Source organism: Bombina bombina, chromosome 3 (genome assembly GCF_027579735.1).
Source record: "Bombina bombina isolate aBomBom1 chromosome 3, aBomBom1.pri, whole genome shotgun sequence".
NCBI lineage: Eukaryota > Metazoa > Chordata > Amphibia > Anura > Bombinatoridae > Bombina > Bombina bombina.
Window position 1 is genome coordinate 1,093,246,677 of NC_069501.1, and position 23,427 is coordinate 1,093,270,103.

The window sequence follows — 23,427 nt, forward strand, 5'->3', positions numbered from 1 at the left end:
ATCAGCCAATCGTAATTGAAGGGACGCCATCTTGGATGACGTCCCTTAAAGGAGCCTTCATTCGTCGGTAGTCCGTCGGGAAAGAAGGATGTTCCGCGTCAGCGGGATGAAGATGGATCCTGAAGAAAGAAGATTGAAGACCCCTCTTGGAAGATGACATCGCCCGGATGGAAGACTTCTTCAGCGCCGCTTGGAAGATGACATCGCCCGGATGGAAGACTTCTTCAGCGCCTCCTGGATGATGACTTCATTGGATGGAAGACTTCTTCAGCGCCCCTTGGAGGATCACTTCTGCCGCTCCGGATCTCCTCTTCAGTTCCATCGGTGGGTCGGCTGGCTGAAGACAACTCAAGGTAGGATGATCTTCAGGGGGGTAGTGTTAGGTTTATTTAAGGGGGGTTTGGGTTAGATTAGGGGTATGTGGGTAGTGGGTTTTAATGTTGGGGGGGTTGTATTTTTCTTTTACAGGCAAAAGAGCAGTTTTCTTTGGGGCATGCCCCGCAAAAGGCCCTTTTAAGGGCTGGTAAGGTAAAAAAGCTTTGAACTTTTTAATTTAGAATAGGGTAGGGGATTTTTTTTATTTTGGGGGGCTTTGTTATTTTATTAGGGGGCTTAGATTAGGTGTAATTAGCTTAAAATTGTTGTAATATTTTTTAAATGTTTGTAACTTATTTTTTTTATTTTTTGTAACTTAGCTTTTTTAATTTTTGTACTTTAGTTAGTTTATGTCATTGTATTTAATTGTAGTTATTTGTACTTAATTTATTTAATTAATGTAATGATAGTGTAGTGTTAGGTTTAATTGCAACTTAGGTAAGGATTTATTTTACAGGTAATTTTGTATTTCTTTTAGCTAGGTAGTTATTAAATAGTTAATAACTATTTAATAACTATTCTAACTAGCTAAAATAAATACAAAGTTACCTGTAAAATAAATATAAATCCTAAAATAGCTACAATGTAATTATTAATTACATTGTAGCTATCTTAGGGTTTATTTTACAGGTAAGTATTTAGTTTTAAATAGGATTCATTTATTTAAGTATAGTGTAGTGTTAGGTGTAATTGTAACTTATGTTAGTTTTTATTTTACAGGTAAATTTCTCTTTATTTTAGCTAGGTAGCTATTAAATAGTTAATAACTATTTAATAGCTATTGTACCTATTTAAAATAAATTGAAAGTTACCTGTAAAATAAAAATAAATCCTAAAATAGCTACAATATAATTATTATTTATATTGTAGCTATATTAGGGTTTATTTAAGGTAAGTATTTAGTTTTAAATAGGATTAACTTAGTTAATAAGAGAAATATTATTTAGATTTATTTAATTAATATTTAAGTTAGGGGGGTTTAGGGTTAGTGTTAGACTTAGGTTTAGGGGTTAATAAATTTATTACAGTGGCGGCGGTGTAGTGAGGGGCAGGATAGGGGTTAATAAATGTATTATAGGTGGCGACGGTGTAGGGGGGACAGATTAGGGGTTAATAAGTTTAATATAGGTTGCGGCGGGGTCTGGGAACGGCGGTTTAGGGGTTAAACTATTTATTTAGTTGCGGCGAGGTGCGGGATCAGCAGGATAGGGGTTAATAACTTTATCATAGAGGGCGGCGGTATAGGGGTTAATAGGTATCATGTAGGTTGCTGCGGTGTCCGGGAGCGGCGGTTTAGGGGTTAATACATTTATAAGAGTTGCGGCGGGGTCTAGGAGCGGCGGTTTAGGGGTTACTAACTTTATTGAGTTGCGGGAGGCTCCGGGGGCTCCGGTATAGGGGGTAGAACAGTGTAGTTAGTGTGGGTGCTTAGTGACAGGCTAGCAATAAAGTTGTAAAAAAGTCGAAGAGCAGTGAGATCGGATAAGTGATAACTCTCACAGTCCGCTGCTCATCGCCCCGTACTTGGTGTGCGGCTTTTTGACAGATTTATTGATAACTTAAGCAAAAATTTTCAGGTCCGCGGCGGCGATGGTAGGCGAGCTTAGGCGGGCGTATTTGGCCGGCGAAGGCAGGAAAGTTGACACGTTGATAACTAGGCCTCTATATGTCTACTGGGCAAAGAGGACCCACCTGGGACAGTATGACCAGAGGCAGGGGCATTAGGGGGTGAGAAAAAGGATCCAGGAATTGGGCCTCAGGCAAGAAGATTTGGGAATCAAATCAAATCTGGATCCTGCAAATCACTCATTGCTAAAGGTAGAGGGTGAATCTCTGTTACAACACTTTGTGGCTGGGGGTTAGGGGGACAAAATCATCAACCTCAGAAACTACATCTCCAGTACTTATTTGTTTTCTGGTAGTTTTCTATGGAAGACCTTTATCTTGTTCTTCCTGATATCTTCTAGGGGGTAAAGCAGAATGCCCGGAATGATGCATGGTTGAAATAGGCCTAATCTACACAAAAATGTGGCAGAGATGTCTCAGCTTCAGATCCAGTTGTAGAAGAGGGGAAAGGCAATTGTGGATCCAGCTTATAAGGTAAGGAGGGGCCCTTGTAGTGTAGTTGCAAACATTGTTGCAACTACACTACAACCAGGCCTCTCTATCTCACTCATCTACAGCCTTAACCCTTAGCACGCTACAGGCGTATGCTGGGCCCTACACTTTCTGTTTGAGCTAAGATTAACATACTGTATATACGTACATATATATTTATTTCTGTCAATACTGTACCTCAGTATTTCCTAAAGCAACATAACACACACAAACCATTTCATTACTTTATAAAACTTGGGATTATTATATACAGAGATCCCCATTTGTAATGAAATGGTTTGTGTGTGTTATGTTGCTTTAGGAAATATTGAGGTACGGTATTGACAGAAATACATTTTTCTGGAATATTTACTATGAAAAATGCATTGTTTCTCACTACAAATATCTATTGTTTTAATGAGGGTTATTTTCAAGAGCAAATGAAGTGGAATTGCTATTTTCACCCTCACTGCTTAAAAACTACTGACACATTTGTTTTCACGTTGTTTTATTTTCTATTTGCTGTTTTTGTTACATGTCTTCAGTATACAATGGAGAAAACACTGTCACTTCATAAATAAAAGAGCATAATAATACAGTTCGAAACTCTGTTTTTTTCCTTCCAACAACTGCTAAATCAATAAAATAATTTTATGTTTTGACATTTGGTAACAAAAGTTCCATTCAGGTTAACTGAATAAGAAGTTATGTCAAATTGCAGTGCCTTCCATTATAGTTTTAAGTTTCTGTCACATGGTTAAAAAATAATGAGCTCTCGCTCTATGTTGTATGCTTTTATTCTCATGAGTTGACATCCACAATACCTTACTACTGTCTGTTAATTACTATAGATCCAGACACAACAATGAATAAATATTTTTTTTCTGGGTTATCTGTCAGTGTATCATGTTTTTTCATTGCTTCTGACAGCCACTTATCACCACAACTACCTAAAAAATTGTGCTAACGCTTGCAGAAATTAACGCTGAGGATCATGTTATAACATTTTTTTTTTGCTAATTTAAAGAATATGAAAAAGTTGCAAGCAAAACCATATATTGATATAGTTTCAATGAACTGTCTTTGTATAGAATGATGATGATATGTTATTCTGTAATCATAAGAAAATGATCTCATGGCTGTTTCAAAAAGTCCAACAGTGAGCACAGAATTAAATTCAAAATTGTGTATTCATAGTGCTCTATTAGGGTATTAAATAACCATTGCAATTTCTAATGAATTGCCTGCCCTTCTAACCTTCATATGGAGTCTTATTATTATCATTACAGTAGAAATTGATCTTTGTCTGACTGATGGGATTTATATTGCTGAGTTCCAATGTATTACTCTGTTAAAGGGATATTAATAAACACTACATAAATGCTAGACAGAATGATGCATTCAAAGAAAACATTAGTCAGAGAATAACATGTAGATTATTTTTTAAAGTTTAATTCGCTGTTTAAATATTGATAAAACAAGTGTAAAGTTTTACGCCTAGATTTAGAGTTTTGTCGGTAAAGACCCGCGTAGCTAACGCTATTTTTTTTCCAGCACACCTTTCCAACAACGCTGGTATTTAGAGTTAACAAACTGTAGTATCCCAGAAGGGGATACAAAAAAGGCGCGCTGATGGTTTTGAAAAAACGGGGCGGGAAGAAAATGGGAGTGACAAATAGCTCCGCACTCAAATTGAAAAACAAACGATGCAACAAAGAATGATAACATACAAATATGAAAATAAACAATGCAACAAAACTGAAAACAAAAATCTTCTAAGACAGAGTGATAGTTATCATAGATATAATACCAAGTCCCAATGTGTTAAAATACGGTGTCTTGGTCCATAGAAAACAGATAGCCGCCGGAGGTGATTGTGGCGGGGCAGCTCCTCTTGATCCCAGAGAGCGGGTGGGTAATACTGAGGCAGAAAAAAAGAAAGGAAAAAAAGAGGGCGCCAATAGTGTGATAATGTTTGGTTCACAGCAGATAATAAAACACAAATATTGCGCTTACCAAAACAAGTTGCACTGAACTCTGACCAGTGCTGTATCGCCTGCTGGCACTTTACTCAGCGGCCAGTACACTGTGTATAGGCACGTGTCCTCCAGGTGCTCCGTGGATTCAACTCAAGGATGTATATACAAGTGGAGTGGCACCTAGAACCAACTGGGTGCATACAGGCAGGCTGACATTCAGGACGAGCAGTCAGTACGCTGGGGGTCTCACCCGGGAGACCTGTGGGTGGGTCAGATGAGGTAGATGGAGTCGGCTGTGTGTCGTCTGGTGAGCCGGATCGCCACTGTGGAAGTCCAAAGGGCTGTGTTGTTTATCCCAAAAGGGTAGCTGCTCACACGATCAGCCTTGTTTCCAAACGAGTTTCCAATGTCAGTGTATGGAACAAAGGGATAAAAACCAAACTGGGTATAACCACTGCAAACTGTGGTAATATTAAAAAGGCACAGAAAACCGGGTCTGTCTAAAAACAAGTATTTAATTGCTACGCGTTTCTCAGTCCGTAAAGGACCCTTTCCTCAGGCATCTTTGCGGAGCACCTGGAGGATACGTGCCTATACACAGTGTACTGGCCGCTGAGTAAAGTGCCAGCAGGTGATACAGCACTGGTCAGAGTTCAGTGCAACTTGGTATTTAGAGTTGTCTGAGGGGCTGCGTTAGGCTCAAAAAAGGGTGCGTTGAGCCTAACTTAGCTCCACTACAACCCTCAATACCAGCGTTGCTTACGGTAGCGGTAAGCTGGGAAAACGTGCTCGTGCACGATATCCCCATAGGAAACAATGGGGCAGTTTTGGCTGGAAAAAAACCTAACACCTGCAAAAAAGCAGTGTTCAGCTCCTAACACAGCCCCATTGTTTCCTATGGGGAAACACTCTCTAAGTCTGCACCTAACACCCTAACATAAACCCCGAGTCTAAACACCCCTAACCTTACACTTATTAACCTCTAATCTGCTGCCCCCGCTATCGCTGACCTCTGCATATTATTATTAACCCCTAATCTTCCGCTCCGGACACTGCCGCAACCTACATTATCCCTATGAACCCCTAATCTGCTGCCCCTAACACCGCCGACCCCTATATTTTCTTTATTAACCCTTAATCTGCCCCCCCCAACGTCGCCGCTACCTTACCTATACTTATTAACCCCTAATCTTCCGACCGGACCTCGCCGCCACTATAATAAATGTATTAACCCCTAAACCGCCGCACTCCCGCCTCGCAAACACTATAATAAATTGTATTAACCCCTAATCTGCCCTCCCTAACATCGCCGCCACCTACCTACAATTATTAACCCCTAATCTGCCGCTGGCAACGTCGCCGCTACTATTATAAATGTATTAACCCCTAAACCTAACTCTAACCCTAACACCCCCCTAACATAAAATAAATCCTAACCTAAGTTACAATTAAACCTAACACTACACTATCATTACATTAATTAAATAAATTACCTACAATTACATAAAATAAAATACAATAAAATAAACTATTCTATAATACAAAAAAACAAACACTAAATTACAAAAAATAAAAAAAATTACAAGCAGTTTAAACTAATTACACCTAATCTAAGCCCCCTAATAAAATAAAAAAGCCCCCCAAAATGAAAAAATTCCCTACCCTATTCTAAAATACAAAAGTAATCAGCTCTTTTACCAGCCCTTAAAAGGGCTTTTTGCGGGGCCTTGCCCCAAAGTAATCAGCTCTTTTGCATGAAAATAAAAATACAATACCCCCCCAACATTACAACCCACCACCCACATACCCCTACTCTAACCCACCCAAACCCCCCTTAAAAAAACCTATCGCTAACCCCCTGAAGATCTCCCTACCTTGAGTCGTCTTCACTCAGCCAAGCCAAATTCTTCATCCAAGGTGCGCAGAGGAGGTCCATCATCCGGTAGAAGTCTTCATCCAAGCGGGGCAAGAAGAGGTCCTCTATCCAGTAGAAGTCTTCATCCAGGCCCCGTCTTCAATCTTCATCCATCCGGAGCGGAGCTATCTTCAAAGGAGCCAACGTGGAGCCATCCTCTTCTACCGACGGACTAACGACGAATGAAGGTTCCTTTAAGGGACGTCATCCAAGATGGCGTCCCTTCAATTATGATTGGCTGATAGAATTCTATCAGCCAATCGGAATTAAGGTCGAAAAAAATCTGATTGGCTGATGCAATCAGCCAATCAGATTGAAGTTCAATCCGATTGGCTGATCCAATCAGCCAATCGTATTGAACTCACGTTCTATTGGCTGATCGGAACAGCCAATAGAATGCGAGTTCAATACGATTGGCTGATTTTTTCGACCTTAATTCCGATTGGCTGATAGAATTCTATCAGCCAATCAGAATTGAAGGGACGCCATCTTGGATGACATCCCTTAAAGGAACCTTCATTCGTCATTAGTCCTTCGGTAGAAGAGGATGGCTCCGTGTCGGCTCCTTTGAAGATGGCTCCGCTCTGGTTGGATGAAGATTGAAGATGCCGCCTGGATGAAGACTTCTACTGGATGGAGGACCTCTTCTTGCCCCGCTTGGATGAAGACTTCTACCGGATGATGGACCTCCTCTGCGCACCTTGGATGAAGAATTCGGCTCGGCTGAGTGAAGACGACTCAAGGTAGGGAGATCTTCAGGGGGTTAGCGATAGGTTTTTTTAAGGGGGTTTAGGTGGGCTAGAGTAGGGGTATGTGGGTGGTGGGTTGTAATGTTGGGGGGTATTGTATTTTATTTTCATGCAAAAGAGCTGATTACTTTGGGGCAAGGCCCCGCAAAAAGCCCTTTTAAGGGCTGGTAAAAGAGCTGATTACTTTTGTATTTTAGAATAGGGTAGGGAATATTTTATTTTGGGAGGCTTTTTTAATTTATTAGGGGGCTTAGATTAGGTGTAATTAGTTTAAACTGCTTGTAATTCTTTTTTATTTTTTTGTAATTTAGTGTTTGTTTTTTGTATTATAGAATAGTTTATTTTATTGTATTTTATGTAATTGTAGGTAATTTATTTAATTAATGTAATGATAGTGTAGTGTTAGGTTTAATTGTAACTTAGGTTAGGATTTATTTTACAGGTATTTTTGTAGTTATTTTAACTAGGTAGCTATTAAATAGTTATTAACTATTTAATAGCTATTGTACCTAGTTAAAATAAATACAAAGTTGCCTGTAAAATAAATATAAATCCTAAAATAGCTACAATGTAACTATTAGTTATATTGTAGCTATATTAGGGTTTATTTTATAGGTAAGTATTTATTTTTAAATAGGAATAATTTAGTTAATTTTAGGAATATTATTTCGTTTAATTTAAATTATATTTATGTTAGGGGGGTGTTAGGGTTAGAGTTAGGTTTAGGGGTTAATCAATTTATTATAGTAGCGGCGACAGTGCGGGCGGCAGATTAGGGGTTAATAATTGTAGGTAGGTGGCGGCAACGTTGGGGGGGACAGATTAGGGGTTAATAAATATAATATAGGGGTCGGTGATGTTAGGGGCAGCAGATTAGGGGATTTTTTTTACCTTAATTCCAATAGGCTGATAGAATTCTATCAGCCAATCAGAATTGAAGGGACGCCATCTTGGATGACATCCCTTAAGGGAACCTTCATTCGTCATTAGTCCGTCGGTAGAAGAGGATGGCTCCGCGTCGGCTCCTTGAAGATGGCTTCGCTCCGCTCCGGATGGATAAAGATTGAAGACGCCACCTGGATGAAGACTTCTACTGGATGGAGGACCTCTTCTTGCCCCGCTTGGATGAAGACTTCTACCGGATGATGGACCTCCTCTGCGCACCTTGGATGAAGAATTCGGCTCGGCTGAGTGAAGACGACTCAAGGTAGGGAGATCTTCAGGGGGTTAACGATAGGTTTTTTTAAGGGGGTTTGTTATATTGTAGCTATATTAGGGTTTATTTTATAGGTAAGTATTTATTTTTAAATAGGAATAATTTAGTTAATTTTAGGAATATTATTTTGTTTAATTTAAATTATATTTATGTTAGGGGGGTGTTAGGGTTAGAGTTAGGTTTAGGGGTTAATCAATTTATTCTAGTAGCGGCGACAGTGCGGGCGGCAGATTAGGGATTAATAATTGTAGGTAGGTGGCGGCGACGTTGGTGGGGCAGATTAGGGGTTAATAAATATAATATAGGGGTCGGCAATGTTAGGGGCAGCAGATTAGGGGTTCATAGGGATAATGTAGGTGGCGGCGGAGTCCGGTCGGCAGATTAGGGGTTAAAAAAATGTATTACAGTGGTGGCGATGTGGGGGGGCCTCGGTTTAGGGGTACATAGGTAGTTTATGGGTGTTAGTGTACTTTAGAGCACAGTAGTTAAGAGCTTTATAGTCCGTAGTTAGCCCATAAAGCTCTTAACTACTGACTTTTTTTTGCGGTTGGAGTCTTGTCGGTAGAGGCTCTACCGCTCACTTCTCCCAAGACTCCAAATACCAGCGTTATGCAGATCCCATTGAAAAGATAGGATACGCAATTGGCGTAAGGGGATCTGTGGTAGCCTGGAATCGCGGTAGGTAAGTGAGCGGTAGACCTGTACCTGCCTGACTCTAAATACCAGCGGGCTGCCAAAAGCAGCGTTAGGAGCCCTTAACGCTGCTTTTGACGGTTAACGCAGAACTCTAAATCTAGGTGATAGTGTCTATAAAACATTGGGAGCTGCCTTGTTGTAAGCTAGGTTACCATCTCTGCGGTGGCCAATTAGGGACAGTTATAGATAGATCACTAGTGTGTGCAGCCAATGGCTGTGTCAAATAGAACAGTGTTCTGCCCTTCCATTTCTAACAAGAACTGAAAAGCTCACAATTTCAGAATGGAATTACAGGAAAAGGAGATACAATAAATAATGAAAATATATTGTAGAGCTTTTTTATATTTATGATTTATCATTTTATATTACCATCTCAAAGTGTTTAATGTCCCTGTAAGAAAAATACTTTTCCCTGGTGCATCTTGTCAAAAATACTAATATTACAATAAAGCAGTCATACAATCTTCGTCTGATTGGCTTACCCATGTGCATTGCTATTTCTTCAGCAAAGGATATCTAAAGAATGAAGAAAATTAGATAATAGAAGTAAATGGGAATGTTGTTTCAAATTGTATTCTCTACCTGAATCATGAAAGAAAAAAATGGGTTTAGTGTCCCTTTAAGGGCTGCTTATATTTTTTGACTATTAAATAAATAATATATTTCTTACCAAAAATTCAATAACACAGGTTCGGATTTTTGTAAGGTTGCAGGGTACATTTTGTCTGCTTTTTTTTTCCTCCAGAGTTGTGGTCAGTCTAAAGCACACATTTTTAATTCTACTTTTATCTAGGACCACAAAAATAATGGCAACTTGTTAGTTCTGCTTTTCCCAAAGGGCATCAAAAACAAGTACAAAGGGCTGTATGTAGCCCTAAGACCACCAGTTGACCACCCCTGGTTTAGAAATGTCACCAAATCTAAACTGTGCTAAATATACTAACCCAAACAGTGATCCATAGGCATTTAAATTGGCAATGTCTAACAAAAACTGAAATACCGATATAGTATCTCTATCTCAACATCACTTCTACAGCAATGCATGCCCAAAAGTGTTTGTACCTCAATACAGCTAACAATACCATACATATAATCAAACCTTGGAAATTAAAGTGACATTTTAATGAATCAGAGTATGTCATTTTTGTGTTACTGATCCTATCTAATTCCGGACAAGTTTATATTGCTGGTGCAAACGTTGAGCTGCAAAGTGTTAACCATTTTTGTAAAGTATTTTTGACTTCCATTTTCCTTTAGGTTTACTTACAGTTCATTTTCATTCCATTTTACAGATGGACAAAAATGTCCTTGTTTGTTACTTATAACCCATTTTCACTTAACATGCAGTAACTTGGTAGACTTTAAACAAAAATTAACATCTCACAGTATGTTTTTTTAATTTTCTTCATGGTTTTAAAAAATTATTTATATTTAAAGTTATGAATTCTTTTTTTACTTTAACATATAATATTTTTGAATTCTTGTGGCTCTCAAGAGGGACTTGACAAACTTCTGTAATATCTTTCCAGTTGATTGACGGGAGAAAAGAGCATGTGGTGTGGCCAGGAGATTAAAATGTTAGATCTTGTGCCTGTTAGTCTTTATGCTTAAGGTTCATGGCCTTCTTAAAATTCTTCCAGCTTGGAGTGAGATCATTTTGCAGACTTCACAGTGGTGAAACTATCTGAATTGTCTAATAAAAAGGAGTAGAACATGGAAGTCCAAGAGAGCTACTTCAAATAGAAATTAATGAGGCTCATTTGGATGGAAAATCTCACAGGAAGGCCAAAATCTATAGGGGAGCACCAGGCACTGAATTAAATTCTCAGTATAAATAAAATGTAAATTAAATTAAAAATATAAATTAACTAAAATGTTCTCACTTGTAATTTTGTCTAATAAGGTGTAAATTACTTTTTCTGTCAATTAATTAAGTGTAAGGAGTGTAATGAATTTAATACTGTTCAAGCTTAAATGCATATTCAATAAAGACACCACACAACACTTTTGAGATTTAATTTTAACTGTATTAACCACACCATGTTATCTGCATGGCAGCAGCAAAGTACCCTAAAATACACATCATTTTGGGTCTCCTTGTTAAGAAGGGCCACCAACTATTCCTTATTTGCCCAATTTTATTACATCCCCTAGAGACATATTTCAGCCTTACTCTTCGCTCTTATGTGGTTGAGCCACTTGGCATCAACTTAACAATACATTCCTCAGTATTTTCTGTTATAACTTTTCTAAAAAAGCTGTCATGCACACAGTCCAAAAACATTTCAGTTGTGTACTATATTTTTTACACTCACATAGCATGTTAGAATTTAAAGATATAGCACACAATAAAAATGTAATGTCTATGCACTTTACTGTGAATCTAGCATTTAACTGACCAGCTAAGGAGAAACCAGGAATGCAGGAAGCAGGTCAAACTCAAAGAGGTTCCACTCCTTCAGCTTTATTGACAGCTCCACCTTTGATGTGTCTCAGAGCTCAGTATGAAACCGCCAGTAGCTGCAAGCTTCAGAATGGGTCGCAAATGATTGCAAGAGAAAACCAAATCACCAAGATTATAGGAGGTGGTGGGGCACCTCCTCAACACTTCTCTGAAGAAAAGCTCCTCTAATCATCCGTGATACTGCCAGTTCAGTTGTACTGGATTAGCTGAGCAGTCCAGTCAATCACAAAATTTGCCTGTGTGTAATACTGAGAAACAAAATGAAGAGGGAATAAAGCAAGAGCTTGCTAGCAAAACTAGAACAGGTAAGGGAGAGGTACAGAACAATTCCACTGCTGTATATGTGTAGCAGTTCCAGATCTTTTTATGCAGCAGTGATTTAAGTCATTTTTTGATGTTTTGTTCTGAATTGCATTAATTGGATGTTGCCTGTGGCAACACTAATCAAAGTGTTTACAATAACACATGCAGCTGTGGGTTAACCCCTTATTTGCCTAAATGCATAGTTGCATAGTTCCAGTGACTGTCCCTGGAGTTTGTTTTATGTGCCTGGAAATGTCCCCTACAGGAGAAAAGTTAATGGGGAGAAGCTGCCGGTGAGGCTGTGCATGCAGGAAGTACTCTGCTTGATTACTCAGAGCAGGTCTAGGCAGGAACTCATTGCTGCACCCTCTCTGAGTGACAAATATTTAAACTGCCACACATCAGCAGGAAAAAACACTTACAAACAGCTCCTCCACACTAGGTAAGGAGCTGTGCTGATTTGTTGTAAAAGGGGGGGGGGGGATTACTAATGTAGATAATTTATTGTTTCTATCTTTGCATTATTTAATCTGACAGTAATCTTCATATTTTTGCTGATTTGTTGTAAACGAGGGAGGGGGTTACTACTGTAGATAATTTATTGTTTGCATCTTTGCATTATTTAATCTGACAGTAATCTTCATATTTTTAGCACTCTGTATTGTCTACAGCTAACTGATTTTAGCATGAGTTTTAAATATACACCACTTTCTGTTAGACTAAATAATAAAAAAATCCATTTACTTCCGACAGCTCACCCGGTCCGGTGCTGTGCATAATCACACAGTAAGATCAGCTGCACCAAATGTTCGCTGTGTCTCTCCTCCTGTTTATAGTTGTTTGACACACTGCAGCCTAGCTCCTCCCCTGCAACTCTGCACTCAGAGTGTCATTAGTAATCCAGGATAATTTAGTAAGCATTGCTGCTGGCTATTAGGACAGTGGATCAAAGATAGTTGTGTGTCACTTCAGTTTGGTGTGTCTTTAAGCACTCAGCTAAGCCTTGCAATCATTATAACTGTTCTGTCTATTATATGCTTATTATGTTCATGTTGATGACATCTGCTGGTTTCATGTTGCAATTACAGCTTGGTTCCTCTCAAGAATAAAACAGGAAGTGTTAATAAAGTTTGTTAATAAAAAGTTACTTTCAGTTTCTCAGCAGCCATCTTAGCTTCAAGAAGCATGGAAATCAGCTCTTAAACATTTGCCTCTAAACATACATATGCCTGTAAGTTATTTGTTTTTTGCTAAGAGTTCATTGTACTTTTGAATTGCATTGCTATTTGCTGTAAGGATTAAATGTAAGCTCTCTGTGTTAGAAACATGTATTATTGTATGTATTGCAAGCACCACGTGTAACTACATATTGTAATTTCAACTTTTCTTATTGTATTGCAGTTTTACAAAAATAACTATTCAGAAGTAAAATCAGTTTGGAATAAACACAAAGCTAGTTCTGTCTGGTTTGTTAACTAGCTGTCTAGTTATCAGTTAATGAGGACAGTACAGTAAAAAGGCATGCTATATCAAGGCAAGATACAGAGCTGCATTTTAAAGTAAAAAGGCAGGCTATATCAGGGGAAGATACAGAGCTGCATTGTAAAGCAAAAAGCATGCTATATTAAGGGAAGATATAGGAGCTGCATTGAAAAGTGTGAAGCAATAACAAGCAAGATACAAAGGCTGCATTTTAAAGTAAAAAGCAGTAAATAACAAGCAAACATACAAGACCTGAAATTTAAAGTGAAAGGCAGTAAAAATAATTTGCACAAGAACTGCATTTAAAATATTGCACTACTTTAACCTGATCACTATGAACCAAGATAAGAGTGTTGATATGACGCAGCAAACTTTTGAGACCAGATCCTATGCCTCTGGCTCTAAATATTCAATGCGCTCCAGCAGATCATCAGCCAGTTCTGCAGGACTCAGAGCCCATGCTAAAGCGCAAGCAGCCCAGGCACAAATTTCTTATGCTGAAAAAGAAGCAGACATGATAAAGCAGAAAGCATCACTAGAAGCAAAGGCAGCTAGGCACAAAGCAGATATGGAAGCAGAGGCAGCAAGGTGCAAAGCAGATATGGAAGCAGAGGCAGCAAGGTGCAAAGCAGAGGCAGCTAGACGCAAAGCAGATATGGAAGCAGAGGCAGCTAAGCGCAAAGCAGATATGGAAGCAGAGACAGCAAGGTGTGAATCTGAAACAGCGCAACGCAAGGCAGAGTTAGAAGCTAATATGCATGTGCTAAAGATTCAAAGGGCAGCAGTTGCAGCATCTGCAGAAGCAGCAGTCTATGAATCAGCAGCTGAACTAGAAGAGGAACCACTTCAAGATTTTGCGGAAATAACTACCCATGATTCAGCACAAAGGACTCGTGAGTATGTACAGAACCATGCTCTAGACCAAGATAAAACAGAGCATGCTCCTATCCAACATATGTCCAGCATAATGCCACAGTTTCCGGACTCAACATATTTACAGTCTACTCCAAGTATTCCTGACCTGCACCCTCCTTCCCAGACTGACACTGCAAATGTCTCTACACCAAGAGTGCGCTTCCAAGAAAGCAGAGGTTATGCTGATCCACAATATCCATCACATTATATGGACTCTCACATATCCTCTCTCAGAAATAGCACATTAGGAACTTCAGAGACTACTGACCTAGCAAAGCACCTGATTCATCGAGAGTTAGTGAGTACAGGGCTACTAACATTTGATGATCGACCAGAGAACTACTGGGCATGGAAGACATCATTCCAAGGTGTCACCAGAGATCTTAATCTTACAGCCAGAGAAGAGCTAGATCTTTTGACTAAGTGGCTTGGACCAGAGTCATCCCAACAGGCTAAGAGAATCAGGTCAGTGCATGTTCATAACCCAGTTGATGGAGTTAAAATGGTATGGCAGAGACTAGAAGAATGTTATGGCAGCCCTGAAGCTATTGAGAATGCACTGTTAAAGAAGCTAGAAAACTTCCCCAAAATCTCAAACAAAGACAACATAAAGTTAAGAGAACTTGGTGACATGTTGTTGGAGGTGAATGCAGCTAAGACAGGAGGCTTTTTTCCAGGACTGGCATACCTAGACACAGCTCGTGGCATCAAACCAATTATTGAAAAACTGCCATATAGCCTGCAAGAAAAGTGGATTTTTCAAGGTTCCAAGTACAAAGAAGACCATCATGTCTCCTTTCCACCATTCAGTTTCTTCACCAGATTTATTGTCAACCAAGCAAAGACCAGAAATGATCCAAGCTTCATATTCTCAACATGCAGCAACCAATTTCCAGTAAATACAGAGAAGACAGGAACAAGGTACAGCAACAGACCAACGGTGTCAGTAAGAAAGACAGAAGTGTCAGCTACTAATGCAACTCCACAAGTAAAAAGCCCTCCGTGGAAATCCATGGAACCAGACAGTCCATGTCCAATTCATAATAATCCACACCAACTGTCAAAGTGTTGTGGGTTCAGAAGCAAGCACATTGATGAACATATAGCTTACCTGAAGGAGAATTCTATCTGCTTTAGATGTTGTGCATCCACCAGACACATTGCCAAAGACTGCAAAAATAACATAAGATGCAGGGAATGCAACAGTGACCAGCATACTTCAGCTTTGCATCCAGGTCCAGCTCCCTGGGCAGTAGAGACTCCTTTACCAAAGAGAGAGCAAGGCGGGGAGCAAGAGGAAGCTACTCCACCCACTATTGTATCCAAGTGTACAGAAGTATGCGGGAAAGGGACAAGGCCCAGATCATGTTCCAAGATTTGTTTAGTGACTGTATATCCCTCTAATAAACCTGACTGCTCTGTAAAGATGTATGCAGTGTTAGATGATCAAAGTAACCGTTCTTTAGCCAAATCAGAGTTTTTTGATGTGTTTAACATTAGTGGTGAAACATTTTCCTACACTCTAAGAACATGCTCAGGCATTACAGAGAAAACAGGGCGTAGGGTATCCAACTTCACTGTTCAGTCTATTGATGGGAAAACACACATAAAACTCCCCACACTCATTGAATGTGACATGATACCTGATGACAGGTCAGAAATTCCAACACCTGAGATTATACAGCATTTCCCTCATCTGAAATCCTTAACAGACAAGATCCCAGCACTTGACCCTAACGCACAAATACTTCTCTTGTTAGGAAGAGACATTCTGAAGGTGCACAAAGTACGTGAGCAGATTAATGGGCCTCACAACAGTCCTTATGCACAACTTTTAGACTTAGGTTGGGTCATAGTTGAGGAAGTATGCTTAGGAGGAGCTCATAGACCAGCAGATGTGAACTCTTTCAAGACAAATGTGTTGCCTAGTGGGCGCACTTCTCTGTTCAGCCCATGCACTAGCTATATACAGGTAAAAGAGACTTTTAATGCTTGTAAACAACAGTCATACAACCCCTCATTGTGTTATTTAGGAACTGCAACTCATAATGTGGGCAGTTTAGATGATAATGTGTTTGTTACTACTCCAAACGATGACAAACCTGCTATGTCTATTCAAGATGGTATGTTCCTTGATGTAGTTGAAAAAGAGATGTTTATTGATGAAGCAAATTACTGGGTAGCACCCCTAACATTTCGCTCACCTCGTCTTAGACTACCAAACAACTTAGAGCAAGCCCAGAAAAGACTACTTGCTCTACAGCGTTCCTTTGTGAAAAAAACCTGAAATGAAAGAACATTTTGTTAACTTTATGCAAAAGATCTTTGACCATGACCAAGCAGAACCTGCCCCACCATTGGAAGCAGGTGAGGAGTGTTGGTACCTACCAATCTTTGGTGTCTATCACCCTCAGAAGCCAGGACAGATCAGAGTAGTTTTTGACTCAAGTGCTCAGTTTGAAGGCATCTCACTGAATGACACACTCCTCAGTGGGCCTGATTTAAATAATACACTACTAGGTGTCCTTTTACGTTTCCGCAAAGAGCAAGTTGCAATTACCACTGATGTACAACAAATGTTTTACTGTTTCATGGTTAGAGAAGATCACCGTAACTATTTGAGATTTCTTTGGTTTCGTGACAATGACCTTAACAAAGAAATTACAGAGTTCAGGATGAAGGTACATGTCTTTGGAAACAGCCCTTCTCCAGCCATAGCCATTTATGGCCTAAGACAAATTGCAAAGCAAGGAAAAAGTGAGTATGGTGAAGATGTAGAACAGTTTATCTTGAGGAATTTATATGTAGATGATGGACTCGCATCTGTGCCTACTGAAGCTGAAGCAATCAGTCTTCTGCAGAGGGCTAAGGACATGCTCGCAGGATCGAATCTCAAGCTACACAAAGTGGCATCCAATAGAAGTCCAGTAATGGAAGCATTTCCTGCAGATGACAGAGCTAAATATCTAAAGGACCTTGTTTTAGGTGTCGATCCTCTACCCCTCCAAAGGAGCTTAGGAGTAAGTTGGAACTTACAGACCGACAGTTTCACTTTTCAAGTGTCTAAAGAGGTAAAACCTTTCACACGGAGAGGTATCCTGGCTACAGTAAACAGTCTTTATGACCCACTTGGGTTTGCATCTCCAATAACTATGCAAGGTAAATCTTTAGTCAGAGAACTTTCAACAGACCAATGTGACTGGGATACCCCACTCTTACCAGATAGAGAAGCTCAATGGAGAGCATGGACAGAAGACCTGATCCATCTTGAAGATCTCAGTATTCCCAGACCCTATGTGCCAGTGTCACTATCATCCACAGTAAGAAAGGAGGTATGTGTTTTTCTGATGCTTCTACTGTAGCGATAGCAGCTGTAGCATATCTCAGAGTCATAGACAGTAGCGGTCAATGTCATGTAGGCTTTATTATGGGCAAATCTAAACTAGCTCCAAGACCAACCCATACGGTGCCACGTCTAGAATTATGTGCAGCTGTTTTGTCAGTTGAGCTAGCTGAACTTATTACTGAAGAAATGGACATTGAACTTTATGCAGTTAAATATTACACTGATAGCAAAATTGTGTTAGGTTATATTAACAATACTTGTAGGAGATTTCATGTATATGTCTCAAACAGAATAATTCGTATTAGAAAATCTACTAATCCAGATCAGTGGCATTATATTAACACCAGTCAGAATCCAGCAGATCATGGTACTAGAACAATTCAGGCAGCTCACCTAAAACATACCAACTGGTTTTCAGGCCCAGATTTCTTACACCAGGCAGATACAAGCGATCAATCTGAAGCTAAAGTATTTGACCTCAATGAACCAGATTCTGACAGTGAGATCAGACCTGAAGTGACAGCTTTAATAAGTGAAGTGTATGAATGCCAGTTAGACTCACATAGATTTCTCAGATTCTCAAAGTGGAAGTCCCTTGTGAGAGGTATAGCAACACTTATTCACATTGCTAAGTCATTTTCCAGCAGAACTCAAAAGGAGTCGTGTACAGGCTGGCATTGCTGCAAAGGGTTATGCCATTCCTTAGATTTCTTGCAAGCTGAAACAGTGACTATCAAATGTATCCAAACATGGAAATATAGAAAATGGAAAGAGAAACAAAACGTTCAAGAAGGAGATCTTGTATTGTTGAAAGACTCTCAAGTAAAGCGCTATGGATGGACAATGGGTCTTATTGTAAAAACCATTCCTAGTGGTGATGGTAAAATTCGCAAAGTAGAGGTCAAAATCATTAAACAAGGGACTGCTAAAGTATACCTTAGACCTGTGTCAGATTTGATTGTTCTTTTTCAAAGTAAAAAGTTATCTGGTTGAATTTAATAATAATTTATAGATCATGTAATAGTGGTATATTTTTATACCAGGCGGGGAGTGTTCTGTCTATTATATGCTTATTATGTTCATGTTGATGACATCTGGTGGTTTCATGTTGCAATTACAGCTTGATTCCTCTCAAGAATAAAACAGGAAGTGTTAATAAAGTTTGTTAATAAAAAGTTACTTTCAGTTTCTCAGCAGCCATCTTAGCTTCAAGAAGCATGGAAATCAGCTTTTAAACATTTGCCTCTAAACATTCATATGCCTGTAAGTTATTTGTTTTTTGCTAAGAGTTCATTGTACTTTTGAATTGCATTGCTATTTGCTGTAAGGATTAAATGTAAGCTCTCTGTGTTAGAAACATGTATTATTGTATGTATTGCAAGCACCACGTATAACTACATATTGTAATTTCAACTTTTCTTATTGTATTGCAGTTTTACAAAAATAACTATTCAGAAGTAAAATCAGTTTGGAATAAACACAAAGCTATTTCTGTCTGGTTTGTTAACTAGCTGTCTAGTTATCAGTTAATGAGGACAGTACAATAACTTTATTGCAATTTTGCAAGGATGCCTATATTTTTATGTTTTTTGGAAGAATTTATGAGTGTTTATAGTAAAAAAAGGTTTTAAAATATATGTGCAAATGTATTATTTATATAAAAACTTTAATACATCCTGACAAGTGATGCAGACTGTTTTCTGTTTACTGGTACAAATTCTAAAGTAAAGGAATTATTTTTATTCTTTAACATTTTTAAAATTCTGTTTTTGCATATTGTGCATTTTTTAAATATAATTAACTCCTACTGGTATATTGCTATTATCATTGAATGGGTTCACATATTATTTATATACAGTATCCATATACTCAGAATGTGTTCCATGGACTGGTATTGTCAATAATGGGCTAGATTAGCTTGTTGGTTTGCGCTCATATTATGACATGAAATTAAAACCCAACAATCGCAAAAATCTGAATATAGAATATTGCATTCACGTTCATGTTCAGAAAAAAAATAACACCTCACTCTCATATTCTCATTTTCACTAACCCAACACAAAAACATTCATATATATACAGTGGGGAAAAAAAGTATTTAGTCAGCCACCAATTGTGCAAGTTCTCCCACTTAAGAAGATGAGAGAGGCCTGTAATTTTCATCATAGGTATACCTCAACTATGAGAGACAATCACATTGTCTGATTTGGAAATAATTTATTTGCAAATTATGGTGGAAAATAAGTATTTGGACACCTACAAACAAGTCATTTTTCTGGCTCTCACAGACCTGTATCTTCTTCTTTAAGAGGCTCCTCTGTCCTCCACTCATTACCTGTATTAATAGCACCTGTTTGAACTTGTTATCAGTATAAAAGACACCTGTCCACAACCTCAAACAGTCACACTCCAAACTCCACTATGGTGAAGACCAAAGAGCTGTCGAAGGACATCAGAAACAAAATTGTAGACCTGCACCAGGCTGGGAAGACTGAATCTGCAATAGGCAAGCAGCTTGGTGTGAAGAAATCAACTGTGGGAGCAATAATTAGAAAATGGAAGACATACAAGACCACTGATAATATCCCTTGATCTGGGGCTCCACACAAGATCTCACTCCGTGGGGTCAAAATGATCACAAGAACGGTGAGCAAACATCCCAGAACCACATGGGGGGACCTAGTGAATGACCTGCAGAGAGCTGGGACCAACAAACAAAGGTTACCATCAGTAACACACTACGCCGCCAGGGACTCAGATCCTGCAGTGCCAGATGTGTCCCCCTGCTTAAGCCAGTACATGTCCGGGCCCATCTGAAGTATGCTAGAGAGCATTTGGATGATCCAGAAGCAGATTGGGAGAATGTAATTTGGTCAGATGAAACCAAAGTAGAACTGTTTGGTAGAAACACAACTTGTCGTGTTTGGAGGAGAGAGAATGCTGAGTTGCAACCAAAGAACACTATATCTACTGTGAAGCATGGGGGTGGCAACATCATGCTTTGGGGCTGTTTCTCTGCAAAGGGAACAGGACGACTGATCCGTGTACATGAAAGAATGAATGGGGCCATGTATCGTGAGATTTTGAGTGCAAACCTCCTTCCATCAGCAAGGGCATTGAAGATGAAACGTGGCTGGGTCTTTCAGCATGACAATGGTCCCAAACACACAGCCCGGGCAACAAAGGAGTGGCTTCGTAAGAAGCATTTCAAGGTCCTGGAGTGGCCTAGCCAGTCTCCAGATCTCAACCCCATAGAAAACCTTTGGAGGGAGTTGAAAGTCTGTGTTGCCCAGCGACAGCCCCAAAACATCACTGCTCTAGAGGAGATCTGCATGCAGGAATGGGCCAACATACCAGCAACAGTGTGTGACAACCTTGTGAAGACTTACAAAAAACGTTTGACCTCTGTCATTGCCAGCAAAGGATATATAACAAAGTATTGAGATGAACTTTTGATATTGACTAAATACTTTTCCACCATAATTTGCAAATAAATTCTTTCCAAATCAGACAATGTGATTGTCTGGATTTGTTTCCACATTTTGTCTCTCATAGTTGAGGTATACCTATTATAAAAATTACAGGCCTCTCTCATCTTCTTAAGTGGGAGAACGTGCACAATTGGTGGCTGACTAAATATTTTTTTCCCCACTGTATATATATATATATATATATATATATATATATACACAAAAAGGTGAAGAAAGAATTCGATCCGTAGGTCAGATGAGTAGGTTAAAAACAACTTTATTTGTTCTCCATTAAAAAGTCCCTGGAGGGGTCCTACAGCAAAGAAACATCGAGCACTGTGTACTCAAGCTGACATGTTTCGGCTGTGTGCCGTAATCATAGCTTGATTGAGTGCATCAGTGCTAACCATTTAAAAGACAATGTTAATTCTAATTGGTTAAAACATAATTACACATTTACAATGTTAGAACTAAAGTGCTGTGTTAACCTATTCCCTGCCTGATTATTTTATGCTGCTGACCAACTACTAACTTTTGTTGAAGAGTTACATTCTTGTATTTGTATATACGAGTGGATATGGAAAACTATGAAAAGTTATTTGAGATTTGGGACCTAATGCACTGTATGACCATCATTAAGGTGTTTAAAATAAATTATGTATACTATTTTGCGTTGTATTTAAACTCTCTGTTTAGCGCAGCACCCATGTTCTGTGCATTAACTATGTACCTAAATCATAACACTAACTGATTGAGAATCGTACCTATAGTGAATAAAGTTCTTGTTGTAGTTTTTAAATATCTACTTGGAAGACCTCTGATAAGTTTCACTGGACTGGTGACTTATTGTGCATTATGCTTACTAATCAATATCCTTATGTAAGTGCATAACAGAGACACTTCTTTTTCTTCTCTATTGTTTTATTCTGTTTACTGTTAAGGTACGTAAGAATGTATGTATTACCCATTTGTCTAAATGCTCTGTCTAACAATCAAAGCTTTTTCTCAATAGTATGTTATGGGAATTTTCGAGATCTGTAAATCTGTGGTACTTAGTGGTTGCTTAGTAATATTATGTGAATATATATATTATTCTACAATGCTGTTTGTTGTTATTGCCAATAGTTTATTAGATCATATTCGGAGTTCAGACCCCTTGACACTCTTGTTTGGAGTTTAAAGATCCAATACATCTCTCTTTTTCCCAAAATTAAATTCCTGTCCCCACCTCTTAAAGGGGTTTTGATTTTTTCAATGGCTTGCCATCTCAGAGTGGTACTGCTTTTGTTGTGTGAATCTTTAAAATGTCTGACCAAGGGGGTAGTTGCCTCTCCCATTTTGATGGTGGACAAATGGTTACGTATTCGGACATTAACCTCAGTTGAGGTGAGTCCTACATATTGCAGCTTACATTCCACACAGGACAGAACGTATATGACATAGGAGGATGTACAGTTTAGGCAGGAGGTTATTTTGAACACTTCACCTGTGACTTCTGAGCGAAATTCATTCGAGATAGTGGCTTTGTCACACGGTTTACATCTGGCCCTGCCACATCTGTACATCCCCCTATGCCTCAGCCAAGAGCTTTCTTCTGTGGCTGTTATTCTGGGCAATTCAGAGGGTGCCAAATAGTTACCTATAGTCTTGCTTTTCCGATAAGAGCATCTAAGGCCCCTATCCACACTATCTACAAGTCTGTCGTCAGCTTTGAGTAGATGGAAGTGTTTGTTGATTATACCACAGATGTTCTTATAATCTGTGCTATAATCGGTTACAAATGTGACCTTTCCTTCCTGAGTGGATGGATTGGAGGATCTTAATGATCCCTGTAAGAGTGCCTTCCTATCCAGTCTTTCTACCTGTGACTTCGCTTGCTTGACAGTATATTTGGCATAGCCCCTTTTCAAGAGTCTCTTCTCCAGATCTCTGCTTTGTGCCTGATAAGTGCTCTCATCTGTACAGTTTCTTTTTGTTCTGATAAGTTCACCTTTAGCCACTGCAAGTGGAACTTGCTTAGGATGGCAACTCTTTGCATGAAGCAAAGTGTTTCTTGTAATCGGTTTCCGATAAGTACTAGTTCTGACTCTTTCATTTTCAGCAACTGTTAGGGTAAGGTCTAGAAAATGTATCTGACTAGTATTGGTCTCATGAGTAAATCTGAGACCTATGCTGTTGTTATTCAGTTTGGTCATAAAGTCAGACATTTCATTGTCTGTACCCTGCCAGACAAGCAAGAGATCATCTATGTATCGCCTATAAAAGGCGATACATAGTTTGTGATCATTTTCTTCTCCATAGATGTGGGACAGCTCCCACCAACCCATAAAAAGGTTGGCGTATGAGGGCGCAAATTTGGCCCCCATTGCTGTCCCACACCTCTGGAGAAAAAAGTCCTCATTAAACCTAAAATAATTATG